Source organism: Carcharhinus amblyrhynchos, chromosome 8, assembly GCF_965287045.1.
Source record: "Carcharhinus amblyrhynchos chromosome 8, sCarAmb.v2.hapA, whole genome shotgun sequence".
NCBI classification, from domain to species: Eukaryota; Metazoa; Chordata; class Chondrichthyes; order Carcharhiniformes; family Carcharhinidae; genus Carcharhinus; species Carcharhinus amblyrhynchos.
Window position 1 is genome coordinate 57,061,795 of NC_137331.1, and position 24,529 is coordinate 57,086,323.

General features: G+C 44.7%; 1 protein-coding gene across 1 annotated transcript in view; it reads right to left on the reverse strand.

Moving 5' to 3' along the window:
* The window catches only part of sulf1 (sulfatase 1), a 416,345-nt gene extending 404,846 nt beyond the window's left edge, over positions 1–11,499 (reverse strand). The window contains exon 1 of the mRNA XM_080194115.1: positions 11,392–11,499. The gene's annotated coding sequence lies outside the window, so the exon portion shown is untranslated. The remainder of the gene's footprint in view (positions 1–11,391) is intronic.
* Positions 11,500–24,529: the final 13,030 nt, after the last annotated feature.

Consider the following 24,529-nt stretch of genomic DNA (forward strand, 5'->3'; position numbering starts at 1 on the left):
TTTTTGTTTTCTTCTGGCTGCCAAAATGGATTTGAAACCTTTTAAATCTAAAAGGTCCAACTGCTCAATTATTTCACTTGCATAATTTGGAAAACTAGTACAATTAATGTAACCTTGTTCCCACGCAATATGGAAATAAAAAATGCTGGAGAAAAGACAACTCAACATGCAGATTTGAACTGTAGATTTTCAATCACCTCACAGAACATTACATACTTTCCCCACAGAACCATTAAAATTATATTCTTATTTAATGTTTTAAATTGCCAAAGTTGAGAAATTCAATGTATGATCATGCTTTCTCTAACATCTCCGGACCGCCTGGACTTTTGCTTCCATTTACCTATGCCCATAAGTGTGTCATGTGCCCATGGAGTGCCAATGGTGTGAAATTAGACCCAAAAGGAAGTCTGGATGCTGAGTCATATTCCTGGCATGATACTCTTCTAGTACGCTGTGCCTAAATTGTTCCTGGCAGTGCTGAGAGAGGACAATTGGCCCTTATAAGTTCTAATTTGTACAAGCTTTAAAGTTAATAATAAATGTGAGCCAACTACAGCTTACATCTGGAGGTCACAAAAATTTAAAAATGTAATAAAGCCCCTAAAGAAAATAAAAATAATTTACTCAAGACGTTCCAGTGGTCTTTTAACGTATTGCCACAAATTACTTATGATAATGGGCCTGAATTTCCTCAGTCTTCCTGCTGCTGATCTGCAGTAACTTAGTAATTGGAGTTTCGGGTGCACTTCTGGTAATGTTCCAAGCGCACAGTGGCAGCAAAAGCTGGGAAAATTTTTCTAGTTTGATCTTGGCTAAGTTAATAGTACTCGCGCCTCTGGTATGAATGTTGTGGGCCCTATGAGACATTCCTAATATCCTTACCACCACCCACTCTCATCCACTGCCACTTTGCTTCCAAGTGTTTACATGGATAGTTAAGGTACTGATCTAACCCAGGTCATCCATGCAAATCCAGATCATACAACACGCATGGGGCTTTGATGCCATTTCTGGTGAGCAAGAAGAAATACCCAAAGAGATTAAATTATTTTTGTGGGACCAGGGAGAAGGAACAAAAGTGCTTCATCTCCTCCTAATTTTACTACCGTCTCCTACAACCCTCTGAGAAGTCATTGGCCATGTGTGCATCCCACAGTATCATTAACCCCACAACCAGTGGCCATACCTTAGTCAACTAGGCCTAAGGTCTGGAATTCTTTTTCTAAAACCTCTCTGCCTCTCCATGTCCCTCATCTCCTTATGGACTCTTTTAAAGTCTCCTACTTCAACCAAGCTTATAGTCACTGCTCCTAACATTTCCTGCTTTGACTGGATGTCAAATTTTGACGTTTGTCAAGTACCATGATATTTTATAGCTGCTAACTAAATACATGACATTGTTGAAATGGCTCCCATGGTGGGATTTTGAACACATGTTCCCAGAGTAAACGGTGTGGCCTTCTTCAAAGGCAGAGGCAGAGAGAAAATGCAAGAATTCTGAACCAGCAACTCAAAGCTCAATTGTCTGGGTATCCTGTCCTGTTTGCTGCACAATCTCGGGGCACAGATCAGCTTTAGCAGTTATCTACATACCCAGCAGAAACCTATCAACACCTGATTTTTTTTTACTCTTTCCTTCAATGTGAATATCACTGGCAATGCCAGCATTTGTTGCTCATCCCTAATTGACATTGATTCTTAATTGCCCTCTGAAATGGCCTAGCCAGCCTCTCTGTTCGATCACATTGCTGTGGGTCTGGAGTCAAATATAGACCAGACTGGGTAAGGCTGGCAGAGCTTCTTCCCTAAATGACATTGGTGAATGTTTTATGGCAACTTTTGATAGTTTCATGGTCACAGGGTAGCCGCTCTCCTAGACAGGCTTGCCACACTTATTTGAGTGCTTCATCCAGACAGACCCTCATATTCACCTAGCTCTCATCTGTGGCTCCAAATAATTGTTGGAATGTGACAGTAACTACACCCAAGTAAACTGCTTTGACAGGTCAGTGGAGGGTAGCTATCGGGTCTCTTACCCTCAGCGACTTACTGGTTTGTCTATTTATCATGCAAGGACTGATTCCAGTGGGCACTCCATTATAATGCAGAAAGCACATCAACTTATACTGCATGCTCATTCGAGTGACATCTGTATCCAGCTACACTAACCAAATTCTTCACTGGCTGGAGAAGGTCACTATCACGAGTGGCTCATACCACTTAAAGCTGGTCTGTGCCTAATGGACTAGAGTAGATTCTGGAAGTTGTGATTGAAGAGATAACAATCTAGAAATATATTCTGATGGTAAAGAAGGAACGTAGGAGAAGGGATAACCAGCCGTGGTTATCTAACGAAATAAAAGGAGAGTATTAAATTAAAAGCTGATGCATTCAGAGTGGCTAAAAGTAGTGGGCGATTCAAAGATTGGGAAAAATTTAAAAATCAAAGAACATAAGAAATAGGAGCAGGAGTAGGCCATCTAGCCCCTCAAGCCTGCCCCGCCATTCAATAAGATCATGGCTGATCTGAAGTGGCTCCGTTCCACTTTCCCGCTTTCTTCCCATAACCCTTAATCCCCTTGCCTACCAAAAACCTATCTACCCGTGTCTTAAATATATGTAGCAAGGTAGCCTCCACCAATTCAACGGGCAGAGAATTCCAGAGATTCACCACCCTTTGAGTGAAGAAGTTCCTCCTCAACTCCGTTCTAAACTGCTCCCCCCCTTATCTTGAGGCTGTGCCCTCTAGTCCTGCTGTCCTTTCTGAGTGGGAAGAATCTCTCTACCTCTACCCTATCCATCCCCTTCATCATCTTATACGTCTCTATAAGATCCCCCCTCATCCTTCTAAACTCCAACGAGTACAAACCCAGTCTATTCAGCCTCGCTTCATAATTCAACCCCCTCAACTCCGGTATCAGCCTAGTGAACCTCCTCTGCACTCCCTCCAAGGCCAAAATATCCTTGCGCAAGTGTGACGACCAAAACTGCACACGGTACTCCAGCTGCGGCCTCACCAGTGCCCTGTACAGTTGCAGCAAGACCTCCCTGCTTTTATATTCAATCCCCCTCGCTAAGAAGGCCAGCATCCCATTCGCCTTCCTGATCACCTGCTGCACCTGTAGGCTGGGTTTTTGCGACTCATGCACAAGGACCCCCAGGTCCCTCTGCACCGTAGCATGCTGCAGCTTTTCGCCCTTTAAATAGTAATCCCTCCTACTATTATTCCTGCCAAAGTGGATAACCTCACACTTGCTAATATTGTACTCCATCTGCCAGGTCCTCACCCACTCGCTTAGCCTATCTAGATCCCTCTGCAGACTTTCCACACCCTCCGCACAATTTGCTTTTCCACTTATCTTTGTGTCATCAGCAAATTTCGACACCCTACACTCAACTCCCTCCTCCAGATCATCTATATAAATGGTAAATAGCTGAGGCCCCAGCACCAGTCCCTGGGGCACTCCACTAGTCACCAACCGCCAATCCAAAAAGCACCCATTGATACCTACTCTCTGCCTCCTATTAGACAGCCAATCCTCTATCCACGCTAACACCTTACCCCCAACTCCATGCCCCCTAACCTTCTGTAGCAACTTTTTGTGCGGCACCTTGTCAAACGCCTTCTGAAAATTGAGAAATACCACATCCACCAGTTCCCCTCCGTCCACCGCACTAGTCACATCCTCATAGAATTCCAATTCGTCAGACACCACTTCCCCTTAACGAATCCGTGCTGTGTCTGCTCTATCAAACAATTCTTCTCAAGGTGCCTCGCTATCTCTTATTTGATGACGGATTCCAGCATTTTTCCTACAACAGATGTTAAACTAACCGGCCTATAATTCCCTGCCTTTTGCCTGCTTCCCTTTTTAAAACAGCAGCGTAACAGAATGACTAAGAAGGTGATAAAGAAAGGAAAGATAGACTATGAAGCTAAACTAGCACTAAATATAAAAAAGGACAGTAAAGGTTTTTACAAAAATACAAAGAAGAGAAGGCTGGCTAGAGTGAATGTTGGACCCTTAGAGGATGAGAGGGGGGATTTAGCGGTGGGAGATGAGGAAATGGCTGAGGCTTTAAATAAGTTTTTTGCCTTGGTCTTCACAGAGGAGGACATGAATAGTTTGCCGGATCTTAAAGATAGAAGGATGGTAGGAGTTGAGGGCCTGAATGCGATTACTGTCACTAGAGAGGTAGTGCTTGATAGACTAATGGGACTGAAGGTGAACAAGTCCCCAGGACTGGATGGAATGCATCCCAGGGTTCTGAAAGAAATGGTAGAGGTGATAGTGGATGCCTTAGTAATTATTTACCAAAATTCGCTGGATTCCACGGAAGTGCCAGAAGATTGGAAAATGGCTGATGTTATGCCGCTGTTTAAAAAAGGTAGCAGACAAAAGGCAGGAAATTATAGGCTGGTTAGTTTAACGTCTGTAGTTGGAAAAATGCTTGAATCCGTCAAAGAAGAAATAGTGAGGCACCTAGAAAAGAACGGTTTGATAGAGCAGATGCAGCACGGACTCGTTAAGGGGAAGTCGTGTTTGACAAATTTATTGGATTTCTATGAGGATGTGACTGGTGCGGTAGACAGAGGGGAACCGGTGGATGTGGTGTTTTTAGATTTCCAAAAGGCGTTTGATAAGGTGCCTCATAAAAGGTTGCTACAGAAGGTTAGGGTGCATGGAGTTGGGGGCAAGGTGTTAGCGTGGATAGAGGATTGGCTGTCTGATAGGAAGTAGAGAGTTGATATCAATGGGTGCTTTTCTGATTGGCGGCTGGTGACTAGTGGAGTGCCGCAGGGATCGGTGCTGGGGCCTCAGCTATTTACCATTTATATAGATGATCTGGAGGAGGGGGCTGAGTGTAGGGTGATGAAATTTGCTGATGACACGAAGACGAGTGGAAAAGCAAATTGCGTGGAGGGTGTGGAAAGTCTGTAGAGGGATCTGGATAGGTTGGAGTGAGTGGGCGAGGACCTGGCAGATGGAGTATAACGTTAGCAAGTATGAGGTTATCCACTTTGGCAGAAATAATAGTAGGAGGGATTATTATTTAAAAGGTGAAAAGCTGCAACTTGCTACGGTGCAGAGTGACCTGGGGGTCCTTGTGCATGAGTCGCAAAAACCCAGTCTGCAGGTGCAGCAGGTGGTCAGGAAGGCAAATGGAATGTTGGCCTTTATAGCAAGGAGGATAGAATATAAAAGTAGGGAGGTCTTACTGCAACTGTACAGGGTACTGGTGAGGCTGCAGCTGGAATACTGTGTGCAGTTTTGGTCACCACACTTGCGGAAGGATATATTGGCCTTGGAGGGAGTACAGAGGAGGTTCACTAGGCTGATACCGGAGATGAGGGGGTTGGACTATGAAGAGAGACTAAATAGACTGGGTCTGTACTCGGTGGAGTTTAGAAGGATGAGGGGGGATCTTATAGAGACGTATAAGATAATGAAGGATGGATAGGGTAGAGGTAGAGAGAGATTCTTCCCGCTTAGAAAGGATAACAGGACTAGAGGGCACAACCTCAAGATAAGCGGGGGAGGGGGGGTGCAGTTTAGATCAGAGTTGAGGAGGAACTTCTTCACTCAAAGGGTGGTGAATCTCTGGAATTCTCTGCCTGTTGAAGTGGTGGAGGCTGCCTCGCTAAATATATTTAAGTCACAGGTAGATAGGTTTTTGATAGACAGGGGAATTAAGGGTTATGGGGAGAAAGCGGGAAAGTGGAACTGATCCACTTCAGATCAGCCATGATCTTATTGAATGGCGGGGCAGGCTTGAAGGGCTAGATGGCCTACTCCTGCTCCTATTTCTTATGTTCTTAAAGATTCAGGAATGACAAAATAGGGGAGAGAGCAGAATCCAAAGTGTTCAGATACTGCACTGGATGTGTTTGAGGAGGTGGATAGGAGGAGAGATACCCTATGTCCTCAGTAAGAAAGTGGCTCCCAGACTCACGATCAAAGGAAGAGATAATAAATATCTTGGAGACCAGTACCAGAAGTAAAGTCCCAAGCACCCGGATGCAGTGTCACAAAAGGTTCAGTGGCTTCACAGATTCAAAGTCAGTCAACGCATCTTCAAATGCCATATCATAACCGACAGTGCTTCAATGTACCACATCCCTATCACTCAGTCTTTAACAATATCTACCAACCAGGCGTTGGTCTAACTAACATTCATATGCTTCACTTCACCCTCACACATTTAGTACTGCCTCACACTCTCGGGCATGGTAGTTAAATATGTCCTATCCGCAGCTTTCTGAGTGTGTTCTGTCCCAATGACAGGACAAGCTGATGTGAAGTGGTGACATAATTATTTACAGTCGAGTACAAGTGGCCCTGGGAGTCTTCAACATCAACTTCAGAAACCTTGAGGTTTCATGGCATCAGGTCAAACATGCCCAAAATAACCTCCTGCTGATATCACCTATCACCTTTCCTCAGCTGATGTTGAATATCACTTGGGAGAAAGAAGCTGGTTGTAGTTGTTGGAGGTCAAACATTCCTGGCTCAGGATGTCACTATCGGAGTCCCTCAGGATACTGTCCTAAGCTCAACCATCTGGGCTGCTTCATCAATGACTATCCCTCCATCATAAGGTCAGAGCTGAGGATGTTTAATGATGACTGTAAAGGTTCACCACAATTTGTGACTCCTCAGATACTGAAGCAGTTTGTGTCTATATGCAGCAAAACTTGGACAATGTTCAGGCAATGACCATCTGCAGCAAGACAGAATTCAATCATTTCCTATTTCAGTGGCATTACCATTGCTGAACCTCCCATTATGAATATCCAGGGGGTTATCTTTGGCCAAAAGCTGAACTAGACCAGCCATATAAAAGCTGTGGCTACAACAGCAGGTCAGAGGCTAGGAATTCTGGGACACGTAATTGACCTCTTGACTTCCAAAAGCCTATCCACCATCTAGAAGGCACAAGTTAGGAGTGTGATGGAATCTGTTCCACTTGCCTGGATCAGTGCAACTTCAACAACAACACAAAGGAAGCTCAACCCCACTTAGAACAAAGCCGTGCACTTGATCAGCAACCTATCCATGGCCTTAAGCATTAATTTCCTCCTCCATCAATATAAAGTGGCAGCAATGTATACCAACTACAAGCTGCAGTGCAGCAACTCACCATAACTCCTTCAGCAGCATGCTCCGAATCCAGAACCTCTGCCACCTAGAAGGACAAGGGTAGCAGATACATGGGAACATCACCACCTGCAAGTTTCCCTCAACGCCACTCAACCATCTTGACTTGGTAATACAGTGATGTTCCTTCACAGTCACTGGGTCAAAATCCTGGAATTCCCTCCCTAGCAGCACTGCAGGTGTACCTACACCACATGGACTGCAACAGTTCAAGAAGGTAGTTCTCCTCCACCTTAAGGGCAAGGAGGGATGGGCAATAAATGCTGCCCTAACCAGTGATGTTCACTTCTTGTGAATAAATAAAAAAGCACTGAAGGTGGCATAGGAACAGATTGGGTGGGAGACTTCAATATCCATTACCAAGACTGACTCATTAGCATAAATACAGATCAAGCTGGCTGAGTTCTCAAAGACATGTGTGTAATTTGGCCTGTAACAGTTAATGACAGAAGCAACTAAAGGGAAAAACCAACTTGACCTCTTCCTCACGTCCCACCTGTCACAGATGCATATGTCCATGACAGTAGTGGTAGAAGTGACCACTAGACAGTGCATGCGGAGGAACCATAAATTAAACAGCTGGTTGATGGGACAGTGACCATCTTTGACATCAAGCCAACATTTGACCAAGTGTGGCATCAAGTAGTCCTTGGAAAAATGAAGCAAATGGCAAGACGATTGCAAATGGATTTTGACAAATGTGAGATCAGACATTTGGACCTAAAAACAATAGAACAGGATACTTTCTTAATGGGGAAAAATTAGAAACTGTGGAGATGTAGAGAAACATGGATGATTTCATTCCACTTTTCAAGATATTAAGATTTCTGCTGGTTGGGAAGTCTAGGAACTCAGGAGCACAGTCTGACAATTAGAGCCCAATCTTCCAGGTATGATAGAATCATAGAATCCTAGAGTGCAAAAAGAGACCATTCGGCCCAACAAGTCTGCACCGACCACAATCCCACACAGGCCCTATCCCCATATCCCTACATATTTTACCTGCTAATCCCTCTAACTTACACAAATCAGGGCACTAAGGGGCAATTTTAGCACAGCCAATCAACCTAACCCGCACACCTTTGGACTATGGGGGGAAACCGCAGACACAAGGAGAACGTGCAAACTCCACACAGACAGTGACCCGAACCGGGAATCAAACCCGGTCCCTGGAGCTGTGAAGCAACAGTGCTAACCACTGTGCTACTGTGTCACCCCAATAGCAGAAAACCTTCTACATACAAAAGGATAGTGGAAGTGTGAACTCTCTTCAGCCAACAGATCTAATGGGCTTTTGTTCGCCAAAGTTATTAAAGGATATGGAACAATGGCAGTATATGAAGTTAGGTCACAGATTAGCCATGATCTCACTGAATAGTACTGGAAAAGGCTTGATGGGTTAAACGGTCTATGTTTCTATGCCAGAGGGAATCAGGGAGATGGCTCTTAGCTAGGAAGAATTGTATCTAGCACAAAGGAAGGTGGTTGCGGTGGTTGGAGGCCAATCATCTTAGGCCCAGAGCATCACAACAGGAGTTCCTCAGGGGAGTGAACTAGGATCAACCATCTTCAGCTACATCATCAATACCTTCCCTCCATCATAAGGTCAGAAGTGGGAATGTTCACTAGTGATCACACAAGTGTTCAACACCATTAACAACTCTACAGATACTGAAGCAGTCTGTATCCACATGCAATCCACATCCACAATCTGTGCAACATTAGGTTTGGTCTGAGAGGTGGCAAGTTACTTGTGCATCAAAATGGTGTCCATCTCCAACAAGAGAGACATTTGACTTTCAACAGCATTACCACGGCTAAATATCCCACTATTAGCATATTGTGGCTACAAGAACAGGGCAGGCAGAAAACTCTGTGGTGAGTGATTCACGTTCTGACTCTCAAAAACTTTTCATCTTCTGCAAGTTACTAATCAGGAGTGGAAGAATACTCTCCACTTGCCTGGATGAGTGCATTTCCAATAACATTCAAGAAACTCAATACCATCCAAGACAAAACAGACTCTTGATCAATGCCACATCTACTACTTTAAACACTCACTGTACATAATGTCATCCATCTGCAAGATGCACTGTAGGGAGTTGCCAAGACTTGTTCAACAGAACTTTCCAAACCTCTACAACATCAAGGAACCAGAGCAGCAGAAACATAGCAAAATCACAACCTGCAAATTCTTCCAATCACACACCATCCTGACTGGGTCAAAAGTCTGGAACTTCTTGCCTAGCAGCACTGGGGTTTCATTACACTGATGGCAGTGGTTCAAGAAGGTAGCTCACTGCTATCTCTTCCAAGGCAATTAAGAATGAATAAGAAGATTGATGGATTTGGATAAAAGAGTGCTTGGTGCTTTGGCAGGTCTGTAAGAAAGCCTGTGGTACTTGATGAGGAGCATGAAGGAGTCCAGCAGTAATTTGGTGCAGATCTTGGAAACCATTCTTTCCAGACAATGCCATGCACAAATTTGTGGATCAAATCATGATGCAGTATCTGATGGCAAATGCCACAGCTTCCACTACAGTAGGAGCAGCAACACCTGACTGCAGCAGTGGAAGCTCAGATAGTGGTCACTGTGGCTGTGGATTGCAATGTGGAAAGGATCTTGCAGTGTATCATGGCCTTCCATCAATCTGTTCTCCAGCAAACTACCAGGATTGATGAAGTGCTGCAACAGGGGGAGTGGCAGTTGGTCAATGGGGCACAAACTTGCATCATCTCCTCACCCTTCTACCACTGCCACTCTGCCAGTGCTTCTTGCTGTTGCCTGTCAACTAGCTGATGCAGACTGCTGCTGTTCTGAGACACTGCAATCTGCAGCCAGAGCTTCAAGGACATAAACTGTTCAAGACCATCCTTATAAGGCCCACTACACTAAAAATCATCAGCCATCCTACAGCCAAACTGCAGTCACTGAAGTAACACTGAGGGAGCATTAAGACAAAAGAGAAACAAAGGTAATACTGAAGCTGACTTCTTATATACAACATGGCAAGATTTAGTTTATAAATTTGGTTTCAGATGTTTAACTGTTGGTGAATAGGAAATGTGAGTTGTGGTTACTGGAATCCCACTGAATTCTTCAGACAGCCCCAACCTGAAAAGGTCAATCTCGGTTGCCATCTCCCTTCCTCTTCTTCCTGATCCTCAACTGCTCACCATACAGTTGTCAAGTGTTGTGCCCCGAAGATGGCGAGGGTTGTGTAGCTTGCAGCAAATCACCAGGAATCTAACACTAGTTCTGCAGAGTGCTGCATTGCTCCTCCAGAATGGCCCTGGCAGCAGAATGTTTCAGGATAATGATAGTTTGCTATTTCACATTGTGTGTGACAGCATGGCTTTCACTGTTTACAGATTGCACACCAGACTCAGCCATATGATTGGTGGATGGTCCTCAGCACCCAATAGCTGCTCTTCAGTTTGCCATGGTGGCTCAAATATAATTGGCACATTGGGTTGCCACATCATGTGAGCTACTGGTTTGCCCAGAAACCTTAACATTTGCAAACCTTCCTGCTAACAGCACATAATATAGAACTATGGAACTTCAACGACAGAAAACACTACATAGTTGTAGACAAGTAGCAACAGAAAAAAAATGCATCTATGTAACCTTTCACAACCACCGAAAATCTCTTGTGTTTTACAGCCAGAGTAATCTTGAAGTGTAGTCACCATTGCGATCTCGGAAACGTGGCAGCTAATTTATACATAGAAAGCCCCCACAAACAGAAATACGATAATGACCAGACCATTTTTTGTGATGTTTGTTGATGGATAAATATTGTCCAAGGCACCAGGGATAACTCAATAGCCTTCTTCAAAATAGTGTTATGGGATACTTTATATTCCCTGAGGGGGCAGATTGGTTTAACATTACAACCAAAAACAACATAGCACCCGTCAGTGTTGCACTGGGGTGTCAGCCTTTGTTGTGCTCCAGTCCCTGGGACTTTAGCCCACAACCTTTTGACTCAGAGACGGGAATGCTACAAACCGAACACAGCTGACAGCAAAAAAGTAAATGAACCACTTCATGACATTTGCTAACAGTCCCAACATGATTCCACAGCACAGAGGTCAGCAACGGGACTCCTCTCGCTGCACTGGGAGCAAACAGCTAACCAGCAGAATACTTAATTTTTATTCATGTTGCAGTGACCGTGTCAGACTGGCAGAAACAATCCACAGAATAGAGTAACTCTCATACCTTTCAGCTGCTGCAGACTGTATCAAACACAATAAACTTTGTATTAAAAGGAATACTTCAGATCCTATCAGGCATGGCTGTGCTGCTGCTGCTCGTATGACTTATTCGACTTGCCTTGAAATACAGCTGTTTCTGTAAGCCTCGATCTTTTGTACTGCTCATCTGACGCACAGCCAGCCCTCCTTACTCAGGCTGTGCTTGCATATGCATGAACACAGAGCACTAGCAAACTATCCTTTCCTTATTCTTTATCCCACCGGTCCCTGGATTCAGATGTGTTTTTTTCTCCGAAGGCCTTTAATTAGCACCTATTGTTCTCTCCCTCCCCAGCAGTCCTCCATCCTCACTTCAGGAATCTAAACTTTGTAACTGAATCAATCAACAAACCCGACATGTCCTGTATCTTCAGTAACGAGGAGACAACAGGAAGAAAGGCTAATATGCTGTTTGCTTACCTCCTGGTTAAAGGGACCTTTTCTCAATTACAAAATGTCACAGTCTCTTTTTTACTCACATGATCTGTTAGACTATTCCTCCCCTCCCTATCCTTTCAGGTACAGCCCACACTAAGATTTGAGGCTTGTGCATTCGTCTCTGGGCTCACATCTTGTAGTTGACACAATGTTATCAGGCAACTAGGAGAAGATTGAATACTTCGCCAGGTACTAAAGGAATCCGTACAGAGGAGGAGGGGAGGGGAGGGGGGGGGGGGTGGTGGTGGGGAGTGTTCTCCAGAAATATTGCAGAGAAAGTAAAGTAAATATTAACTTAAAAATTATGTTACATATAATTTTATCGCACTATGCTATTGCCCATGGCATTACAATTTTGAAAATCCTTTGAAATGTCAGAATAATCACAGCTGGTAATTAAAGAATTTTTAGAATTTACATCATTTAGACTGTGCCTTGTTTTCTAATAGTACAATATAGGCTTTTCTTATCAGCTTCTGCATCTCTCAGCACCTGGTAATGAGAACGTCCTTTGTTCTCTCTAATTCCCCGAGTTACATGCAGGCAGGGAGAGAGCGAGAGACAGTGAAAAGGTTTACTGTTTGCTGTGTAGACTTGCCTATTAACTGCCGTCAATTGACTGAAACTCCATCTGATAACAGGCTACCATTGCCTCTTATATCACAGAACCCCAGCAAGCGCATACACTGGAACAGTTCTAAGCAGCCTTTGGCCACGAATACGCATGGGACAGATCTTAGAGTGGCTGAACTGTGTTAAATGTTAATATATGTTGATGACCTTCAGCAAGCTGCAACCGATCAATATAGGCCAAAGAAATCTGTTCAAAACGTAAGGAATTATTAAACAATCTCACTCAGTGTTAATAATGAATAAAGACAAATGCACAGTCACTTATGCAAGTGACTGAACTTTTTTAAGTGGAAAAGATTGGTTTGTATTTCATGTTACTTTATTAAAACCATCAATGTTAAATGTGGGTGATTACATTTTAGTCACCTTACAGAAAAATTAAAATGATGCATTGTGTTTTATTTTCCGTTGACCATCCTACAGTGAACGACCCAAGCAGTCAGCCTTCATTCATGAACCTAACTGGCCAGACTATGTTACTGCAGAGTGCATCTCAGCCAAGCCAAATGTTGTCCATTGTCATCATCAATACTTGTACATTCTTTTCAGCATGGGTAGTATGAAAGTTTATAAAGTGCTAAAACTTACTTCTTGTAGGTTGAGGCATGGTTTGAATCTCTGAGATTGGATTACTGCATTGTAATTGTTACCAGGTATCTATTATTCTCTACTTAGTTTAATGAGTAAAACCTGAGCTCCATCCATTATCTTATTTAAATAAACTTTTAGGGCGAGATGTCCTGCCAATGATCTAGAGAAAACACTTAATATTTCCCATTGAGAGAGAAATAATGGAATATTACAGAAGCTGTCCTGCAGTGCTGCTGGACTCTCATACTTTGGCAGTTGTCCTGCAAATTATTTCTTATTTGGAAGATTAGCAGGGAAGTGCCCGAGGCTGTGCATTTCCCTGAAAAACAGAGTTTGTATTTTCCCACAGTCTTAACTGTGGGTTCACAATCAGATCCTAGTAATGACTGAATCTGATAGTCATAAGTCCAAAATGCCATTGGCTGTTACAATTTTGGTACTTATCTTGGCCAGATGGTTAATCTGACTGACTGTTATTCTATTAGATTTGTTGACAATGTGGCTTTTAAATATATAAAACTGTTTAGTGGTTAAATATATCCATCTGTTACCAAAACTATTATTTCTGTAAGAAAGAAAATGCTTGGGATTCCTTCTGGAACCAGGAGGATTGAAGTCAGCAGTGTGATGGTGTGTTGCATTTGTCCTTAAAAGCATTGATTAATGTAATTATAGATTTTGTAGTTATGCTTTCATTGTTGCCCAAGGCCCCTCAGATAATATTTTCAGTTAGGCAAGTAAGTAGTATGGCCATCTCTTTCTGGTGGGAAGTTGCTCTACTCTGCAGATTTGTCTCCTATGCTATATGTGGGGCCTTGCTTGTAACCGTCAGACAGGACGTGCACTCTGTGGAAGCTCACGCTATATTACCAGTCATTAAGCAGCTTAGCTACTAGTCCTTGAAGAGACTGCAGTGATCAAGAGATGGCCAAATACTTAGAACATAGAACACTACAGCACAAACAGGCCCTTCGGCCCACGAGTTGCGCCGATCACATCAACACCTACCAATCTATAGACCTATCTATAACCCCCAATCCCATTAAATTCCATATACTCATCCAGAAGTCTTTTAAAAGACCCCAGCGAGTTCGCCTCCACCACCACTGACTGCAGCCGATTCCATTCACTCACCACCCTCTGAGTGAAAAACTTACCCCTAACATCACTTCTGTACTTGCCTCCCCGCACCTTCAATCTGTGTCCTCTCGTAGCGACCATTTCAACCCGGGGAAATAGCCTCTGAGAATCCACCCTATCTATTCCACTCAACATTTTATAAACTTCTATCAGGTCGCCTCTCAACCTTCGTCTCTCCAGGGAAAAGAGTCCCAGCTCCCTCAACCTAACTTCATAAGGCATGCCTCCCAGTCCAGGTAACATCCTTGTAAATCTCCTCTGTACCCTTTCAATAGCTTCTATGTCCTTCCTATAGTGAGGTGACCAGAACTGCGCACAGTACTCCAAGTGAGGCCTGACAAGGGTCTTATAAAGTTGCAGCATTACCTCCCGACTCCTAAACTCAATCCCTCGATTAATGAAGGCCTGTACACCATACGCCTTCTTGACCACATCCTCCACCTGCGAGGCCGATTTAAGAGTCCTGTGGACCCGGACCCCAAGATCCTTCTGCTCTTCATCACTACTAAGACTCCTGCCCTTGATAGTGTACTCGTTCATCCCATTGGTTCTGCCAAAATGGACGACTACACATATATCTGTGTTGAAGTCCATCTGCCACTTCTCCGCCCAGTCCTGCATCCTATTTATGTCGTGCTGCAACTTTTGACATCCTTCCAGACCATCCACAACACCACTGACCTTCGTGTCATCAGCAAACTTACTTACTCATCCCTCCACTTCCTCATCTAGGTCATTTATGAAAATGACAAACAGCAAGGGTCCTAGAACAGATCCCTGGGGCACCCCACTGGTGACTGACCTCCATGCCGAAAAAGACCCATCCACAACCACTCTCTGCCTTCTGCAGGCAAGCCAGTTCTGGATCCACAAGGCCAAAGGCCCTTGGATCCCATGCCCTCTCACCTTCTCAAGAAGTCTTGCATGGGGGACCTTATCAAACGCCTTGCTGAAGTCCATGTACACCACGTCCACTGCACTTCCTTCGTCAATGTGTACAGTCACATTTTCGAAGAACTCAACCAGGCTCGTAAGGCACGACCTGCCCTTGACAAAACCATGCTATTTCTGATCATGTCAAACCTCTCCAAATGCTCGTAAATCTTGTCCCTCAGAAGCCTCTCCATCAGCTTACCAACCACTGAGGTCAGACTCACCGGTCGGTAACTTCCCGGGCTATCTCTGTTCCCTTTCTTGAAAATAGGAACTACATCCACAATCCTCCAATCTTCCGGAACCTCTCCTGTCTCCATTGACGACGCAAAGATCATCGCCAGGGGCTCTGCAATCACTTCCCTCGCCTCCCACAGTATCCTGGGGTACATCCCATCTGGTCCCAGCGACTTATCTATCTTGATAGAATTCAAAAGTTCTAACACATCCTCCTCCTTAATATCCACATACTCAATCTTTTCCATCTGCTGCAAAACCGTGACAAAATCTCCCAGATCAGTTTCCACTGTGAATACTGAGGCAAAGTACTCATTAAGCACCTCTGCCATTTCCTCTGGTTCCACACAGACCTTTCCCCCTTCCCCTTTTATAGGTCCTATCCCTTCTCTTCTTATCCTTTTACTTTTCACATATTTATAGAAGGCCTTGGGATTCTGCTTAATCTTACCCGCCAAGGCCTTCTCATGACCCCTTCTGGTTCTCCTAATTTCCCTTTTAAGCTCCCTTCTACAATCCTTATACTCCTCAAGGTCCTTAACATCTCCTAGTTCCCTGAATCTTTTGTACACCTTTCTTTTCCTCCTTACTAGGTTTACCACAGCTTTCGTGCACCACGGTTCCCGTGACCTACCAAAACCCCCTTGTCTCATCGGAACGTTGTCATGCAGAGCTCCAGACAAACATTCCTTGAACATCTGCCACCTTCCTTCGGTACTTTTCCCTAAGAACGCCTCCTTCCAGTTTATTTGTCCAAGTAACTTCCTGACTTCTTCGTATTTCCCCCTACTCCAGACAAACACCTTCCTAGCCTGCCTGATCCCATCTCGTTCCAATGCAATTGTGAAGGAGATAGAATTATGGTCACCATTCCCAAGATGCTCTCCTACCGAGAGATCCATCACCTGTCCTGGTTCATTTGCCAGTACCAGGTCAAGTACAGCCTCTCCCCTCGTAGGCTTATCCACGTACTGTGTCAGGAAACCTTCCTGAACACACCTAACAAACTTCTCCCCATCCAAACCGTGCAGGAATGGGACGGCAGTAGTTATGGGGGATTTTAATCTGCATATTGATTGGTCGACCCATGTTGGACGAGGTGGGCTCGAGGAGGAGTTCTTGGAATGCTGCCGGGATAGTTTCCTGGAACAGTGTGTGTTGGAGCCGACGAGGGAGCGAGCTATCTTGGATCTGGTGCTATGTAATGAGGCGGGTAGAATTAGGGACCTTGAGGTGAAGGATCCTCTTGGAGAGAGTGATCATTGTATGGTGGAGTTTCTGTTGCAGATGGAGGAGGAGAAAGTGGGTTCCCGGACACGCGTCCTTTGTTTGAATAGAGGGGAGTATGGTAGGATGAGAGAAGAATTGGCGAATGTGGACTGGGGGAGCGCGTTGGAAGGTAGGTCTGCTGAGGAGCAGTGGAGGATCTTTAAGGAGATCTTTCTTGGTGCTCAGCAGAAATTTATTCCGATGGTTAAAAAGGACAGTAGGAAGAGAGGTAATAAGCCGTGGATAACGAAGGAGGTGAAGGAAAGTGTTAAATTAAAAGCGGAGGAATTTAGAGTAGCTAAGAGCAGTGGGCGAGAAGAGGATTGGGAGAGGTTTAAATGTCAACAAAGATTGACAAAAAAGTTGATAAAGGAGGGTAGAAGAAGCTATGAAGCTGGGCTAGCGCTTAATATAAAAAAGGATAGCAAGAGTTTTTATAAATATATAAAAAGGAAGAGGCTGGCTAGGGTGAACGTTGGTCCCTTAGCGGATGAGAAAGGGGACCTAGTGGTAGGGGATGGGGATATGGCTAAGGTCTTGAATAACTTTTTTGTTTCTGTCTTCACGGAGGAGGACGTGAATAATTTGCCGGGTGTTAGCGATGGAAAGGTGGTAGGACTGGAGGGTCTTAATGACATTACTGTTACTAGAGAGGTGGTGCGCAACAGACTGGAGGGGCTGATTGTGGACAAGTCCCCAGGACCGGATGGAATGCATCCGAGGGTTCTGAAAGAAATGGCGGAGGTGATAGTGGATGCCTTGGTGGTTATTTTCCAGACGTCGCTGGATTCCGGGGAAGTGCCGGAGGATTGGAAAACGGCTAATGTTACGCCGTTGTTTAAGAAGGGTGCCAGGCAAAAGGCGGGGAATTACAGGCCGGTTAGTTTAACGTCTGTGGTAGGTAAAATGTTAGAATCCGTCATTAAGGAGGAAATTGCGAGGCATCTTGAAGGGAATTGCTTGATAGGGCAGACGCAACACGGTTTCATTAAAGGGAAGTCGTGTCTGACAAATTTACTGGAGTTCTATGAGGATGTGTCTAGGGCGGTGGATAGAGGAGAGCCGGTGGATGTGGTCTTTCTGGATTTTCAGAAGGCGTTTGATAAGGTACCTCACAAGAGGTTACTGCAGAAGGTCAGAGGACATGGAGTTGGGGGTAGGGTGTTAGCGTGGATAGAGGATTGGTTGTCAAATAGGAGGCAGAGAGTGGGGGTCAATGGGTGCTATTCGGATTGGCGGTTGGTGACTAGTGGGGTGCCCCAGGGGTCGGTGCTGGGGCCTCAGCTATTTACCATTTATATAGATGATCTGGAGGAGGGAACCGAGTGTAGGGTGTCGAAATTTGCTGATGACACCAAGATTGGGGGAAAGGCAAATTGTGCGGAGGGTGTGGAGAGTCTGCAGAAGGATCTAGATAGGCTGGGCGAATGGGCCAGGAAATGGCAAATGGAATTTAATGTTGGCAAGTGTGAGGTGGTCCACTTTGGTAGGAAGAATGGTAGGAAGGACTATTACTTACGTGGCGAAAAACTGCAGCAGGCGACGGTGCAGAGGGACCTCGGGGTCCTTGTGCATGAGTCGCAAAAACCCAGCCTGCAGGTGCAGCAGGTGGTCAGGAAGGCGAATGGGATGCTGGCCTTCATAGCGAGGGGGATTGAATATAAAAGTAGGGAGGTCTTGCTGCAGCTGTATAGGGCATTGGTGAGGCCGCAGCTGGAGTACTGTGTGCAGTTTTGGGCGCCGCACCTGCGCAAGGATATTTTGGCCTTGGAGGGAGTGCAGAGGAGGTTTACTAGGCTGATACCGGAGTTGAGGGGGTTGAGCTATGAGGAGAGGCTGAATAAACTAGGCTTGTACTCGTTAGAGTTTAGAAGAATGAGGGGAGATCTCATTGAGACGTATAAGATGATGAATGGGATGGATAGGATAGAGGTGGAAAGACTCTTCCCGCTCAAAAAAGACAGTAGGACTAGGGGGCACAGCCTCAAGATAAAGGGGGGGCGGTTCAGAACGGAGTTGAGGAGGAACTTCTTCACTCAAAGGGTGGTGAATCTCTGGAATTCTCTGCCCGTTGAAGTGGTGGAGGCTGCCTCACTAAATATTTTTAAGAAGCGGGTTGATGGGTTTTTGATAAGAGAAGGGATTAAGGGTTATGGGGAGAGGGCGGGAAAGTGGAACTGAGCCACGACAGATCAGCCATGATCTTATTGAATGGCGGGGCAGGCTCGAAGGGCCAGATGGCCTACTCCTGCTCCTATTTCTTATGTTCTTATTTCTTATGTTCAAACCCCTTAGCCTAGGGATATTCCAGTCGACTTGTTTTAGAAGAATTTTTGAGGGACCAAGAGAAGCAGGAACACCTTTTCTGATTCCACAGAAATACTGTGGCCCACTGACAGCCACTCTCCCACTTTGTCCTAGGTTGTCCACTTTGGTAGGAATAATGGTAGGAAGGACTACTACTTACATGGCGAAAAGCTGCAGCATGCTACAGTGCAGAGGGACCTGGGGGTCCTTGTGCATGAGTCACAAAAACCCAGCCTGCAGGTGCAGCAGGTGGTCAGGAAGGCGAATGGGATGCTGGCCTTCATAGCGAGGGGGATTGAATATAAAAGTAGGGAGGTCATTCTGCAACTGTACAGGGCACTGGTGAGGCCGCAGCTGGAGTACTGTGTGCAGTTTTGGTTGCCGCACTTACGCAAGGATATTTTGGCCTTGGAGGGAGTGCAGAGGAAGTTCACTAGGCTGATACCGGAGTTGAGGGGGTTGAGCTATGAGGAGAGGCTGAATAAACTAGGCTTGTACTCGTTATAGTTTAGAAGGATGAGGGGAGATCTCATTGAGATGTACAAGATGATGAATGGGATGGATAGGTTAGAGGTGGAGAGGCTCTTCCCTCTCAGAAAGGTCAGTAGGACTAGAGGGCACAGCCTCAAGATAAGGGGGGGCAGTTTAGAACTGGGGGGGAGTTGAGGAGGAACTTCTTCACTCAAAGGGTGGTGAATCTCTGGAATTCTCTGCCCGTTGAAGTGGTGGAGGCTGCCTCACTAAGTATATTTAAGACGCGGCTAGATAGGTTTTTGATAGGCAAGGGGATTAAGGGTTATGGGGAGAAGGCGGGAAAGTGGAACTGAGCCACTTCAGATCAGCCATGATCTTATTGAATGGCGGGGCAGACTCGAGGGGCTAGATGGCCTACTCCTGCTCCTATTTCTTATGTTCTTATGTACAACACCCCCTCCACACCAGTCACGTCAGCATGGAATTTTCCACCCTCCCACCACTGAAGAACTGCTTCAGGGCACTGGTTACCTCTAGAATTCGTGATGGATCTATTCCTGTATCATCTCATTTATATCTGTCCTTCAATTGCATCATTGAAAACATGTCTAGTTCCCTAGGTTTGCTGATGCCACCATATTGTAGCTCACCACCATGTCTCTCAACCCCAATTTTGTCGCTAATTTATCACACTGCTCATTCAACATCCATAAATGAGCAGAAATGTCCTTCAGTTACATACTGGGATAACTGATGCCATTGTCTTTAGTCTCCTTCACAAAATCCATTCCTTAGCTACTAACTCCTATAAGAAATATATTCATCATGTTTCTTGCAAGTGGTATGTTTAATATTCAGTTCTGTTTTACATGGCGCTAATTTGTTTTGGAAAACATGCAACTCCATGTTGAGAATGTAGGATAATGACATTTTAGCTAGGTGTGTGTTTATTTAAACAGAGTTAATGCATTTGTGTTTAAGTTTCCTTTGGGGTTTCAGAGTAGGATTTTGATTAAGTTAATTGACAGTCATGTGTTGATTAAGCTTGCACAGAAGATGCACAGTTTTTTTGAAAAGTCAGGTTCTACTTAATTCTGAAAGAAGCAAGATTTTCCGCTCTCTCTCTAGAAGTGCTCTGAGAACTCAAGGATGGCAATCTAATTACAAGCACGTAAGTCTGTTTTTGCTAACTGATTTGAAGAGGGATTTTAAGTCTGTAAGAGGAATATTGCTTGAATTGGAACTCAGGGATAGGTTAGCACTTAAGAATTGTATCTTGTCATGTTTAAACATTGTTCAAATTGTTAAATGTTAAGCTAATTCATTTGTTATAGTTAATCAGTATTGTTAAATAAGGTTTGTCTTGCTAAAAGCTTCCCAGTTTGTCAGTAAAATCATGCCTGGAATGAAGCATCATGCCCGCACATTAAATGCCAAAAAATAGCAAACTATTGAGTCTAGTCTAACTTCATAATATACCTTTGGATTTCTGATCTGTACCCTAATACATGCTTCCCACAGCAGCCTTTTACCATGGTCAAGACCATGTGTTCAGGTAAAAGTGGTTAGAACAAGCTATGAATGAAGATAGAGACTGAGGAAAGTGCCAACATTTTGCCACTGCATGTACCTAACGAAGTGGGAATCAACAAGCACTAGACTCACTGCATATAACAGTTTGCCAATCTACTGCAGGGGGAATTTATGTTGAAGCACAGAGATGGAAGTTCTACCTGGTCTCCACAAATCTCCTGCATTGCTGACAACAATGGATCAGTGGTAGTAGGACTGCCAGCATATAGTAAACTCTGAAACGAGATGATTCACAAAATCAGGAAACCACCAATGCTAGTTAATCAAGGTAATCTTACTGAGTCTATTCAAGATCTGCAACAGAAATATCCAGTTATGCCTGACACATTGAGCATGCTAATAACCCCAAATAGGCAGAACACATACTGTTGGATGTCAAAATGGACAAAGTAGAATGAATAAAAGATGAAAATTTGGCAAGTTAAATCCAGAATTGGCCAAGAAGGTCAGAGGACATGGAGTTGGGGGTAGGGTGTTAGCGTGGATAGAGGATTGGTTGTCAAATAGGAGGCAGAGAGTGGGGGTCAATGGGTGCTATTCGGATTGGCGGTTGGTGACTAGTGGGGTGCCCCAGGGGTCGGTGCTGGGGCCTCAGCTATTTACCATTTATATAGATGATCTGGAGGAGGGAACCGAGTGTAGGGTGTCGAAATTTGCTGATGACACCAAGATTGGGGGAAAGGCAAATTGTGCGGAGGGTGTGGAGAGTCTGCAGAAGGATCTAGATAGGCTGGGCGAATGGGCCAGGAAATGGCAAATGGAATTTAATGTTGGCAAGTGTGAGGTGGTCCACTTTGGTAGGAAGAATGGTAGGAAGGACTATTACTTACGGGGCGAAAAACTGCAGCAGGCGACGGTGCAGAGGGACCTCGGGGTCCTTGTGCATGAGTCGCAAAAACCCAGCCTGCAGGTGCAGCAGGTGGTCAGGAAGGCGAATGGGATGCTGGCCTTCATAGCGAGGGGGATTGAATATAAAAGTAGGGAGGTCTTGCTGCAGCTGTATAGGGCATTGGTGAGGCCGCAACTGGAGTACTGTGTGCAGTTTTGGGCGCCGCACCTGCGCAAGGATATTTTGGCCTTGGAGGGAGTGCAGAGGAGGTTTACTAGGCTGATACCGGAGTTGAGGGGGTTGAGCTATGAGGAGAGGCTGAATAAACTAGGCTTGTACTCGTTAGAGTTTAGAAGAATGAGGGGAGATCTCATTGAGACGTATAAGATGATGAATGGGATGGATAGGATAGAGGTGGAAAGACTCTTCCCGCTCAAAAAAGACAGTAGGACTAGGGGGCACAGCCTCAAGATAAAGGGGGGGCGGTTCAGAACGGAGTTGAGGAGGAACTTCTTCACTCAAAGGGTGGTGAATCTCTGGAATTCTCTGCCCGTTGAAGTGGTGGAGGCTGCCTCGCTAAATATTTTTAAGAAGCGGGTTGATGGGTTTTTGATAAGAGAGGGGATTAAGGGTTATGGGGAGAGGGCGGGAAAGTGGAACTGAGCCACGACAGATCAGCCATGATCTTATTGAATGGCGGGGCAGGCTCGAAGGGCCAGATGGCCTACTCCTGCTCCTATTTCTTATGTTCTTATGTTCTTATGTAGATGGTAATGGTTGAGGGGTGTTTTTCTGACTGGAAGATTGTATCCAGTCAAGTCCTGCAGGGATCAGTGTTGGGGTCCTTGATGTTTGTATTTTATACAAAATGATTTAGGCTTGAATGTAATAGGGTTGATCAGCAAGTTCGTGGATGAGATGAAAATTAGTGAGGTGGTAAAATAGTGAGGACAGGCTTGGATTGCAAGTGGATATAGACTGGCTGATCGGTGGAAAATAGAATTCAATCCAGGTAAGTGTGAGGTGATGCATTTGGATAGGACAAACCATGCAAAGGAATACATGACGAACAGCATCATGCATGATGAACAGATTCTGGGAAACACGAAGGATCAAAGGGACCATACATGCGGTGGGTCGTGCGAGGGCTGCTCTTGGATGTTTCGAGAGTAGCCTAGTGCTTCACGTCATTAGTGTATGCTTAAACTGGACCAGCTGCTGGGCAACATGACAGCTCTGTGACTATCAGTGTTTGCTGTGCAGATACATGGATTTGGGCCAGTATCTGTGCGCATTCTCCCCGTGCTTGCGTGGGTTTTCTCTGGGTGCTCTGGTTTCCTCCCACACCCCAAAGATGTGCTCTTAGGCTGATTGGTGTAACAAATTGTCCCTAAATTAGTCTCCCCTCAATCTGGTTTCCAATGTGGAGTGCCATAAACGTAGACAAAGGTCATGGGTGGAAGAGGGAATTCACAATGTTAAAATGGTGGCATGGGTTCGTTGGGCTGAAGGGCCTGTTTCCCATGCTGCGTTGTTCTTTGTTCTTTATACACCAGTCCCTTAAGGTAGCAGGACAGGTGGATAAATTGGTTAAGACAGCATATGGTATACTCGCCTTTATTAGCCAAGGCATTAATTTTAAAAGCAGGAACTATATAAAATGTTGGTTAGGCAACAGCTAGAGTAATGTGTGCCGTCCTGGAATCCACATTATAGGAGGGATGTGATAGCCTTGGAAAGAGTGCAGAGGAGATTTACCAGGACACTGCTGGGGCTGGAGTATTTTAATTATGAAAGAGATTGGATAGACTGGGGCAGCTTTCCTTGGAGAGAGGAGGCTGATGGGATATGATTGAGAAGTATAAAATTGTAAGGGGCAAAGGTAGAGTAGACAAAAACTTTTCACCTTGGCGAGTAGGGAGCAGAGATTTAAGGCAAGGGGCAGGAGGTTTAAAGGGAATGTGAGGAAAAACAATTTCACCCAAAGAGTAGTGGGAGTCTGGAGCTCATTATCTGAAAGGCTGGTATAGGCAGGGACCCTCATAATATGTATTTAGGTGTGCACATGAGATGCTAAGGCATACAAGGCCATGGGCCAAGTGCTGGAAAATAGGATTAGAATAATTAGGTGGTTTGTCTTTGACTGATGCAGATGTGAAGGCTGAAGGACCTTTTATCTGTCCTGTATATACTATTATAAACTCTATGATAACATTGACCTAATGAGATTTGGACAAGATAAGCATGAGAAGCACCAAACAGAGACTGCCAGAAATCCTGTCCTCAGGGCATTATGGCAGATCATTATCAATGGATGGTCACAGACCTCAGAATCTTTTGGCTGCATTTTGATGAAATTGGAGTAATTTGCAAGGGCAGACGAGTGCTCATAACAGAACCATTTAGTTAAAGACATCCTTACCGAGTTCCATTCTGGTCACAAAGAACAAGGTGATTTATACATGAGACTTTTTATTGGCCGAGGGTCAATAATGATATAGAATGAGCTGTAAGAATGTAAGATGTATGTCACGAGCATCAGTTGACTGAATACAAAGAGCCATTCCATCATTATGATGTGTCATCACATCTATGGTCAAGAATAGCTCCTGATTTATTTACTGTCAGAAATGATAACTTCTTCCTTGTTCCCGATTAT